Below are 12,201 nucleotides of genomic sequence, written 5' to 3' on the forward strand. Positions count from 1 at the left end.
TTTAGAAGGGTCATGTGATGAAAATTTAGACCATGGCCATGGAGATAGGGTTGATGTTGAGCTTTGTTCTTTCCCTCTGTATGTCTGGTATTTGGGTTCATAGGGGACTGGGGTGGCAAAAAAGGGGGGAAGGGGGTTTTGCCATCTGGTAAAAGATCCTGGTCACTGAATCTCCCCAAATCTTCCCTAGTTGGCAACCATTTGGGGCATGTGATCATGACATGTTGCCAGCCAACTAAAGGCGTCTCCAGGTCACCCCACTGAATAAGGACTTTCTGGATACTTGCACCTGACACCCCCTACCATGGACTTGGTCTTGGAGCCTTTTCCCTTGCTTGTTCTCTGTTCAGTCTCCAAGCAAATCATTGGGTGCAGGGGGAGGATAGAAAACCAACTGAACAACCACTGATGCTCCCCTGTGCTTGGGGGATAGAAATATATGGGTTCTGTCCAGAAACTAAACTGGAGGTAAGAAAATGAAACTTAAATATAAGGTATGACTTCCATAAACATCAGCTAAATCAGTAATCTGTATCTTGGTCCTATGAGGAAATATGATTAACTTCTTGTAAGCAATTGGAGAATGGGTACTTAGTCCTTGAGAAGCAGCATTTAGTTTATGAGTCCATCTTGTATAGAAGAAAAGTTCCTCTAGATGTAATGCCAGTTAACACAAATTAATCTTCCTTGAAGTAGAATCACTTCAACTACTGGGAGGAAGTTTGATCGGCCCCAGCTTTTCTCAGAACAATATGGGAGCTCTTCAAAAAACTAGGGATTGATCTTCCATCATAATACACAATTCCACTTCTTGGAATATACCCCATGATCCCTAGAACACAACACAGAAAAGAAACATCTGAGTGTAGATGTTTGTCACAGAAGTCCAGATCTGGAAGCAAGCCAGGTGTACAAGAGCAAGCAGATGGTTGAATAAAGACTCTTTGGGGTATCTATACAGTGAAATACTACTTAGCTACAAGGAAAGAGAAGTCATGCAAATTGCTGCTAGGTGCATGGGTCTGTAAAGTAGGGTTCTGAATGAAGTTTATTAGTCAGGGAGAAAGACCAACTCAGAATTATTTCTTCATATGGGGGGATATAAAGAAACATAGTAGTTGGGAGTAACAAATGCCCAAAGACCATAGAAAAACAAAGCCTGAGAAACGGTCTTCAGTAGTCAGGAAGTAGAGGGTCAGGACAGGAAGCAACCAACAATGATGGAGAAAATGGCCACAATGGGGGGGGAGTCGGTACTAGAAAGGGATAAAGTGATATGCATAAAACCACACCAGTAACAGTCCTGTAAACCACAGTGCCCAAAAGGGAAAATAATGCCCTGCCATAGAGGCAAGCAGGCAGTGAGCAGGAAAGTGGGACCATGGCAGTTGGAAATCAATACTGCTGAAAGCACTGATGTTTCAAACAGTATATGCCTGAAACTCAACCATGACTAACCCTGGAAATCATGGTATCCCAATAAAAAAATTAAATAAAAACTCAAGAAATCTAGGATTTCTTTTTTTAAGGACTCAGCATATTTTCAAAAGATGTTAGTATTTATTTCCTTATTTATGTGTGTGTGTGTGTGTGTGTGTGTGTGTGTGTGTGCTGCCAAAGATAAAAGACAGGACCTTGTACACATCAGCATGTGCTCAACCATTGGGCTCCATTTTTAGCTCTTTTTTTTCAGACCTGCAGAAACTGAAACTTGTAAGGGACTCAAAATGAGAAATCCCCTATCATACTAGGAGTCCTCTCTAGCACAATTTAGAAGATTTGTTGATAGTTCTCAGTTTTGTTTTGCTTTGATTTTTTTACTATCTTGACTTATTGTTTGTTTTTGGAAGCAGTATTCGTTCACAGAGTACCTATGTCTATGTTTGGGGGTTCAACATTATAATACCACACCAATAACCAAAGTACTTCCATCTACCCTTAACCTCAGCACTTCTATTTTTCCTCCAAAAGTCCCTAAAGAAATTTTGTTGTTTTTGTTTTTTTGTTTGTTAGTTTGTTTGTTTTTGGTTTTTGGGTCACACCCGGCAGTGCTCAGGGGTCACTCCTGGCTCCAGGCTCAGAAATCACTCCTGGAAAGCTCTGGGAACCATATGGGATGCCGGGATTATAACCATCGACCTTCTGCAGGCAAGGCCAATGCCTTATCTCCATGCTATCTCTCCGGCCCCGTGAAGAAATATTTTAAGTACTGGGGCCACATGTTTGGATGACATACACCTGCTATGTAGGGTTCTTGCAGGGGTTACTGGGTACTCACACAAGTGCTCCAGAGGCTGCACTTTCTGGCCCTGGTACTCACACATCAGCTCAGCTGTAGGGCGGCCAGGCATCAAAGCCCTCTCTCTGGTGCTTCTACACACATATCTAGCTGTGCTGTGTTCAAAAATTGCCTGTAGCACTGGGGAGCTGCCAGGGTCGTCCTGATGCATGTGGGGACATGGGGTCTAACTCATGACCCTAAACTTACAAGCAGGACCCCCCTCCAATTCCTTCACTATTTCTGGACCCAGAAAATAATTTTTGACAAAGGAGTAGTTACAAGTGTGATATAGGAGCAGAGTTGAAAATATAAATATCTATTTTGTGCTCACAAAACTAGTATGAATTGTTTCTATTTTCATTATATTTTTATATTTGGTCAAAAACTATATATAGTCAAATATAATCTAGCACATATATATTTCTGTGACTCGTTCAATACCATTATTTTTTAAAAGGCTTTTCTGAAAGTATATTTTATAAAATCTTTTCCTAACTATAAAAAAACATAAAAGCACCAAGGATAAAAGTCAGTAGTCATGTAGACCTTTCCATTGCCCCCCATAAGAAAATCTAATCATACATTACACTTTCAATAATAGAAACTATCTAAAATCTAACATTTATTGAAAGACCTAGAGGTGAGAGAGGACAGAAAATTAGATATAATAACCATGCTTTCATCCTAAAACATACCTTTCCAGTAATGCTCCAACCTGCCTCAGGTGGAACATGGCAAAGATGAAGTCAAAGAAGGGAGGAAAGGGTGTCAGCACATTCGTTCACCTTCACTCTTCGTTAATATAAGGTTAGGCTTTTGTATACCCTTTAGTTAAACTCACTCTGCTGCTGTCAGCACAATCACTGCACAGATTAAAAAGCATTGACATTTATTTTCTCGATAGGCATATCTTTATAAGAGATAAAGAACTGGGCTTCATAAGAAAACTCATTAATGGGGCTCCGAACAATAGTAGAGTGGGTAGGGCATTTGGCTTTGCATGTAGCAGAACCCAAATTTAATCTCCCAGCTTGTCCCCTGAGTAACCACCAAGAGTGATTTTTGAGTGAAGCAGGAGTGACCATTGAGCACCATTGGGTGTGACAAAAAAAGGGAGGAAGAAAGGGAGGAAGGATTGAGAAAAAGAAAGAAGAAAGAGAAGAAAGAAAGAAAGAAAGAAAGAGAAGAAAGAAGAAGAAAGAAAGAAAGAAAGAAAGAAAGAAAGAAAGAAAGAAAGAAAGAAAGAAAGAGAAAAAGAAAGAAAGAAAAGAAGAAAGAAAGAAAGAAAGAAAGAAGAAAGAGAAGAAGAAAAGAAAGAAAGAAGAAAGAAGAAAGAAAGAAAGAAAAGAAAGAAAGAAAAGAAAAGAAAGAAAGAAAGAAAGAAAGAAAGAAAGAAAGAAAGAAAGAAAAGAAAGAAAGAAAAAGAAAGAAAGAAAGAAAGAAAGAAAGAAAAGAAAGAAAGAAAGAAAGAAAGAAAGAAAGAAAGAGGAAAGAAAGAAGAGAGGGAGAGAGGAGGGAGGGAGGGAAGGAGGAAGGGAGGAAAGGAGGAAGGGAAGGAAGGAGGGAGGGAGGGAGTAAGAGAAGGAGGGAAGGAGGAAAGGAAGGAAGGGAGGGAGGGAGGATGACGGGAAGGAGGGAGGGAGGAGGACGGATGGGAGGGAGGGAGGAAGGAAGAAAGGGAGGGAGGGAGGGAGGACAAGAAGGAAGGCAGGAAGGAAGGAAGGGAAGGGGCAGGAAGGAAGGAAGAGAGGGGAAGGAAGAAGGAAGGAAGGAAGGAAGGAAGGAAGGAAGGAAGGAAGGAAGGAGGGAGGGAGGGAAAGAGAGGGAAGGAGGAAAGGAAGAAGGGAAGGAAGGAGGAAGGGAGGGAGTAAGAGAAGGAGGGAAGGAGGAAAGGAAGGAAAGGAGGGAGAGAGGGAGGAGGAAGGAAGGGAGGGAGGGAGGGAGGGAGGATGGAAGGAAGGCAGGAGGGAAGGCAGGAAGGAAGGCAGGAAGGGAAGGCAGGCAGGAAGGAAGGAGAGGAAGGAAAGGAAGGAAGGAAGGAAGGGAAGGAAGGAAGGGAGGATGGGAGGGAGGGGAGGGAGGAAGGAAGGAAGGAAGGAAGGAAGGGAGGGAGGGAGGAGGAAGGAAGGAAGGAAGGAAAGGAAGGAAGGAAGGAGGGAGGGAGGGAGGGAAGGGAGGGAGGGGAGGGAGGGAGGGAGGGAGGAAGGAAGGAGGAAGGAAGGAAGGAAGGAAGGAAGGAAGGAAGGAAGGAAGGAAGGAGGAAGGAAGGAAAGGGAGGGAGGGAGGGAGGGAGGGAGGGAGGGAGGGAGGGAGGAAGGAAGGAAGGAAGGGGAAGGAAGGGAGGGAGGGAGGGAGGGAGGGAGGGAGGGAGGGAGGGAGGGAGGGAGGGGGGAGGAAGGAAGGAAGGGAGGAGGAGGAGGGAGGGAGGGAGGGAGGGAGGGGGAGGGAGGGAGGAAGAGGAAGGAAGGAAGGAAGGAAGGAAGGAAGGAAGGAAGGAAGGAGGAGGAAGGAAGGAGGAAGGAAGGAAGGAAGGAAGGAAGGTTGAAAGACTTGATTGAAAGAAAGGTTAGTTGAAATTTTTTAACTAAAAGATGGATGTTAAAAACACAAAGACAGAGGCTGGAGAGACAGCAAATTGGTAGGGTGTTTGCCTTGCACACAGCCAACTCGGGTTCCATCCCCGGCATCCCATATGGTTCCTCGAGTCAGTCAGTAGTACAGCCCTGAGTGCACTCCTGAGTGTGGTTCAAAAACAGAACGAGAGAGAGAGAGAGAGAGAGAGAGAGAGAGAGAGAGAGAGAGAGAGAGAGAGAGAGAGAGAGAATAGACTAAAACAGGACTACTCTTGGCGGCATTCACCTGAAATCTAGATAAAAAACTGGAATTAAGGCCAGTGCTTAGAGATCTGGAGGGAGTCACAGTGTTTACCAAAAGCCCTTCACATTCCAAAACCCAATAGTATACCCCTGGAGTGCCCCCAAAAGGTGGAACAACTCATAGCCCCAGAAGCTGGAAGAGGCGAGGAGAGGTTTTGCTAGCCCTGACAGAGCCCTGGGGCTGCTCAGCCCTGCTCACATCTCAATTTCAGCTCAGGGAAAATTCATTTCAGGCTTCTGAGCTCCAAACCCTTAATCAAACAGTTTCTGTTATATGAAACCAGTCACACCTGTGGCCATTTGTCACAGCGTCCACAGGAAACCAATACAAGTTGCAGGGCAGGGCGCTGAGGCTTGAACTCCCTAAGATCCTTTCCAGGAGCTGCATTTCCCAAAAGCCTTGCAGGAGAGGTGAATACTGGCCAGTTTCTGATCTAGAATTTGGTAGCAGCAGCAATTTGCCTGAAAGAGACCATTTCTTCACCACCTGAAATTTCCCACTGGTGAGAGGGAGCTCCGAGATTTTGAACCCTTTGAATATTTCACTATCTCACTGACTGATGCATTGGATTCTTTTTCAAAATTTGGGGTCACAGCTTGTCATGTCCGGGGCTGACACCTGACTCTGCACTCAGATAGTTCTTGGTGGAACCATATGGGATTCCAGGGGATCAAACCTGAAAGGCCAACACACTCACCACTATGCTATCTCTCCAGCCCCAATAACTGATGAACTAGGAAGGAAAAATGGGACATGATTAATAGCTCTGTCTCTTTCTTTGGGGAGTCACTGCCTACACGGTGTGTGAGCCGAACAGAGCCACGTTTTCAGAGCGCAGGTGATGGCTTTCGAATGGCTGTAACTCTGCGTGGAAAGATTCTAAGTCGGAGTCACATCATATTTTTGGCTTTTGTAGGATGGTTATAGGCTAAGAGGTTTAATTCTACAGGCAGAACTTGAGCCATGGGTGGTTTTAGAGGAACAGTAAGTAACTGGGTCCACTTGGACCTCAAGCGAAGGACTTAGGAGGACAATGGGCTTGACAAAGGCCTTGTTGGGGCCAGAGCTTTATTGGGGGATTTTAGAGGCTGTGACCTGCAGAGAAATTAACTTTTTTGTCTTTCAAAGATCCAGGCTTTGTTCATGATGGGAACCATTCTGGTCCTCAGTGGAACAGCCTGTGTGGGCAGCAGGGGCCTCCGTTCTGCTTCAGGATATGCTGGTGTCCTGGGTTGTCAGGAGCAGCTGAACAAGGGTCCAGTGGCCCAAAGACCTGGAACCTCTCTTTCTGGTGCCCTCTCAGTCTCAGCACTAGAATATCTACTTGAGTGAGCTGGAGAGAATGTGCCATAAATAAGGCATTTGCCTTGCATGCAGCTGACCCAGGTTCAAACCCCAACACCTCATATTGTCCCCAAAGATTTTCAAGAATGATCCCTAAGCATAAATTGATGTGCCCTCCCACCCCCCCCCCCAAGAAAAGGGGCAGAGGAAGCAGAGTAAGGTCAAATGTTCTACTAAGAGGATTTTGAACTAAAAGTGCCAAATCCCTCTAGTCATAGTTTGATTCCTCTGGCAACTAGCGCTCATCCTTAGAGCTTTCTAGAAAATCACCTCATTAATACAAAATCAGATAGAGATGAAAGAGGTTTTCTATGAAAAAGACCCAGACTGTAATTTTACTTTTCACTTGAAACTCTAAGTGTTTTAGAAGCTACATACTTAGAAGGAGGAGATGAAGACACATACTTATGTCTTATTCTCTTTTTTTCCTGCTTGGCCCCGCCTGCTCCGGCCACTTATGTCTTATTCTTAATCACAGTATCATGATATTTAGAAAACAAGATCTTAATGGCTAATTATATGATCCTATTGAGAACCTAAATCTTGGTACCATGATGTGATTGGGGAAATCACCACTTTCAGAGCCCTTCACTGAGTAAGCTTAGGGAATATTTCTGTTAAAAATTATGTGAGGGGCTGGAGAGATAGCAGCGGAGGTAGGGTGTTTTGCCTTGCATGCAGAAGGACAGTGGTTCGAATCCCAGCATCCATATGGTTCCCTGAGCCTTCCAGTAGCAATTTATGAGCATAGACCCAGGAGTAACAACCCTGAGCACTGCTGAGTGTGACCCAAAAACAAACAAACAAAAACAAAAACAAAGAAAAAACAAGTATGTGCACATCATACATATAAACATGACAACAATTTTAACGGGGGGGGGGGGGGGTGGGGGGGGGGGGGGATCTTTCTCTTTATATATACTTTAAATAATATACATATATATAATTCACTACCTACACTATTAAATAATTGAGTTCATATGAATAATTTTCCAATTCTAGTCTAACACCTGCGTTCCTCTCTTTCTATACAGGGTAATGCTCTTATAAAATTGCCATTGAAAGCCAGCTACCATTCTCTTTATGATATCTACAAGATAAGATTAATCTCTGGGTTTCCCTGATGCATTAGATCCCAGATGATGTCTCGTCATATCTTGTAACTCCCTCTCCCTGGGTGTCCTCAACACATCTGCTGCTCAGACTTCCCTTTCTCCTCACTCAAGCCAGGGTACATCGTACCTCCTAAGGGTCCCTGAACTCTGGCTGCAGGGCCACCGCAGCTTTGGCCCCACAAAGACAGTAACCTACATACATCAGTGCAGACAAGATGACCACTGATCTGTCATGTATCTCTATTTGAGAAAAAACTGAGATGCCTCAATATAAAACATATTAGGAAAAGGTCCAAACACACACACACACACACACCCACACACACACACACCACACAACGAGAACTCATATCTGACCCATGTTGCAGGGATGCCTTGAGTAATTGTGGTTTATGACACCCCAGCAGGGTGCAAGCCAAATCAAAGCTAGTTTTCAACAGCTCAGGTAATGGTGATATCTGCTTAGTAACAAAGATTTGTTGGTTTCTTTAATTGTGAGGGACAGTGCCTGGGGGGTTCTGGAGCCATAGCTAAGAAACTGAGGACATAACCCAGGGACTCACATTCAAGTCATGTGCTCTTACTCTGGTTCATGCCACCTTCCCATCGTTCAGGTAAAGTAAAATGTGTGATGTTTTATAAGATATAATACTGTTCCATACTCAACAGGCAATAATATAGGATAAACACAATTTGTATATGTTACCAGGAGAATAAAATGAATGGGATTTGTTTCTATCTCGTATGGGTGCTTTACGGCTTTCCTGTGGTCTGAACTGAGTGGATATTGTGGGTGTTGGCCACAGTATTAGAGGTTTGCTCTTTAATAGTCACTTAACCGCATAATCGAGTGTCAGTTACAACTATTCTGCTACGTGAAAAGCCCCTTACTAGGAAAATGAAGGGGGGAAAAATAGGACTTATTTTAAAGACCAAAATGTTTCCAACTTGAAGCACTTCTAAGGCCCTACCTTAGCCCTTCCTTGGCAAAGACTCACTGCTGCATCGCCAGGCAGTATCGAAACTTAATTCTGGCTACAGTGCTCTATTCTCTGGGGACTTTGGCCTTATTCCAAGGCCGCAGTGAAGACCCCCAAAGCTACATGATGCCATTTAAAAATTTAAGGATCCTCCATGGCTTAAAGCTTGAATTCAATGGCTCACCAGAATCCTCTCCTTTCATAGTGGTGGTCTCTTAACCAATGCTTTATGGATATTCTAACCAGGCCAGATCCTCTCTAATTGGTTCTGGTTCTCTAGGATCTTTTGTCTAACGTAGGCTCCATAGTGGTCACAATCAGCTCAGCTGAATTTGATGACTGCTGAGACGTGAATCATCTTGCTGGCTCCACATACTCCAAGATTGAATCCTTTGACCTTGAGAAGAAATAGTAATATATATTACTGAACAATATGAATAACCTAGGAACCTAGAGGGCCAAAGAGAAAACAAAGATTTAAAAATAACCATGGCAATTACACATGATAATGACAAATTCGATTGAAGGCATTAAAAAGGTGGCATTTGGCAAATTCCAGGAACTGAGTAAGTGACACTTTGAACTGATCACCCTGAAAGCTACAATCCGAGTGGTCTGGCCTTTTTTTAGAACCCTGTAATCCACCCCCGGGTCTAAACCAGATGATGAGGGGTGTTGGGTGTGAGCAAAAGGAACAACAAGAAGAGAAGAGAGTTTGTGAAGTATTGCTAGTAAGAAAGCTCTAGGGTAACACAGAAAAAACTGAGCCATTTATTTAGGATATGGGTACCTGAAAATGAAATGAAATGAAGAAAATCCCCATCAATCTAAATTCCTGTTTGAGTAAGACAGGTATTTGTCCTAGAAATAGGTATCTTAGCAAAGGGGGTGGCATAGCCCACATCATGGAAGCATATTCTCAATAGAAGCATCTATTTAAGAATAGATAGCTAGGAGCCAGATCGAGTAGTATGATTGTACATCACGGAGGCCTTGCACATGGCCAGCCAGGAGTTCAATCCCTGCATCCCATATGCTTCCTCCCGGGGCCTATCAAGAGTGATTCCTAAGAGCAGAGACAGGAATAACCCCTGAGGCACCCCCAAGTGTGACCCAAAAACAAAACACAACAAACAAACAAAAAGAGAATGGATACGCTAAGACATTCTATAAATAGTAGAGCAGTGAGAAAATTAAAGTTTTCCTTTGAAAAAAGAAAAAAAAGAGATCCTGAGAAAAAAAAATTACCAGGGAAGGAAGAAGAAAGGAAAAAAAATAGAAGATAGATGAACCAGGAAGTTGCAATCATAAGTGAAAGGGGTTTAAATAAAATATTACTTTATTCAAAAAGATGTTTTGATCTCTAGGTGTTCCTTCATTTACAGGATATTTTAAACGAAAACTATAGGGGTAAGCAAATGTTTGCAAAAATTTAAACTTATGGTCTCCTTAGAGATAGAAAACTAAAAGACCTTTTGAGACTTCCTTAGTGCTGTGATTCTATGACATTTTGGTGGAATCAAGAGCATGATTAAGCCTGAAAACTATAATAAAAACAAACCTTAGGTGTAATTACAATATCCAAAAGTGCCTGCTTCGTCTTTTTTGCTGCTGCTTCTTGTATTTTCACTGAAACAACTTCAAACTGCAAATTAGAATTTTAAAAAAGATCTTGTTTTCTCAGGGGGGAAAAGCAAATACTTGGATTTCATTCCAGTCAGTATTTCTTCTGTCTGCTACAATTTGTTAGCGACAATGAACAATATTTTGCTAAGTAGCTCTCTGAGGTTCACCTTAGATATTTTTTGAATGGCATTCAAGATTAGGCAAAATATGATTTCTGCTTTTAGAGGGACTTTTAGAATATTGGTTCAGGGTACAAAAATACAATAAGTAACCACCCAAAGTTGAAAAAGTCCTGAAATAGAGTTATCAGAAAATAGAGTTCATAAGAGACTCTACTTAAGACATAGAAAAAAAAAAATATCCGCTGCCAATTAGTAGGCACTGCCCTCTGTGCTCTTATTACCCTCCTTAGCAAGGCATGACAATAGTATCACCCTCCGTCCTATGGAGACAAACAAAACTACAACAGAGAATAATATCAAAGGAAAAAATAAGTTGTTAGGCAAAAAGCTGAATGATAACTCCATACAGGTTGCTAGCCCAGAGGTCAAAATATTTTGCAAAATCAGTCCAATTGTGGCTTCATCATTCACAAGGTCAAAAAAGTCGAAGACATAAATTACTCCAGGAGAAGCCAACTCTAGTTATTTTCTAATTATTTTTGGTTACTAGGAGTTTAGTATAAACCCATCACCGCTGTTACCATTTAACTCAAGGGAAGTTAGGTTAACAGAAACATCACAGAGAGGGGACAAGATCAGAAAAGGGCAACTTGCCAAGTGGAAATAGAGGAAAGGCTTTGATTTGATGTTGAGAATCCCTGAGGGGAAAACCATGGCAAAACACTCCAGGTCAATTTGGCTCCACCAGCTAAGTCCCTGGGTGACAGACAAAACCACTATTTCTTGGCCTTGAGACAGTCCCAACACAAGCTGAGCACACTTCTTGCAATTGTTTGTAGTTCCTCCTAACCTTTTTTCTCTTCTCAAAAGTCTCTAAAAACAAATGAGCCAATTTACAGATACCGTATTTTCCGGCGTATAAGACGACTTTTGAAACAAACAAACAAAAAAAAAAGTCAACCGAAAATGTTTCAATATGCCGCTAAACGAAAATTGTCTGAATATTGCCACAAAACGAATTTTCCAACTCGATCCTGCACCAATCACTGCCAGACTGCTCGGGACAGCCTCTCTAACTCAGCCAATCCAAGCAGGCTTTTGATGCATGCAAATGAGACACTGTTCTGCACCAATCACTGCCAGGCTGCTCGGACCGCCTCTCTGGCTCAGCCAATCCAAGCAGGCATTTTATGCATGCAAATTAGACAATGTTCTGGGACCAGAATCTACACTGGTCAAAAGCCTGCTCAGATGGGCCAGAGTCAGAGAGGAAGTCCTATGACAGTAGAACCTCTGGACCTTTGCTTGTTGTGATTGGCTCACTGTGGTACATACAGTTGCACGCACAGGACGTTCTGTCTGATACAGCGAATATAGGCCTAAACTATGTTTTACTGCAAAATTAGGGGGGCATCTTATACGCCCAGTCGTCTTATACGCCGGAAAATACATCTCTTGACTTATAAACATATGGTTGACAACTGAAATTTTCTGGAAAGAAATTATATTAATCAACTGAGAACACTTTTGAGCTTGCTTTTCTAGTTTAAACTGTGCCTGATAGTAGTTTTTAAAATCACAATACACAGGAATTGTTCAAGAGGTTCTTTTTTTATTTCACTTTTTCACTTACTTCTCTTTAATAGATTTTGGGAGTGAGGGAAGGAGGTATTCTGTATTTTAAGTGACATCTGATCACATTTTTTACTTTCAGTGCTCCAATGCAAGAATATCTATTTTAACAATAAAAATAAACAAACTATGAAAATGAAAAGTTATAAACATAGGGCTATAATATACAGACTATGACAACAGGGGCCAGAGTGGTGGCGCAAGTGTAGGGCATCTGCCTTGCA

This window comes from Suncus etruscus, chromosome 8, assembly GCF_024139225.1.
Source record: "Suncus etruscus isolate mSunEtr1 chromosome 8, mSunEtr1.pri.cur, whole genome shotgun sequence".
NCBI classification, from domain to species: Eukaryota; Metazoa; Chordata; class Mammalia; order Eulipotyphla; family Soricidae; genus Suncus; species Suncus etruscus.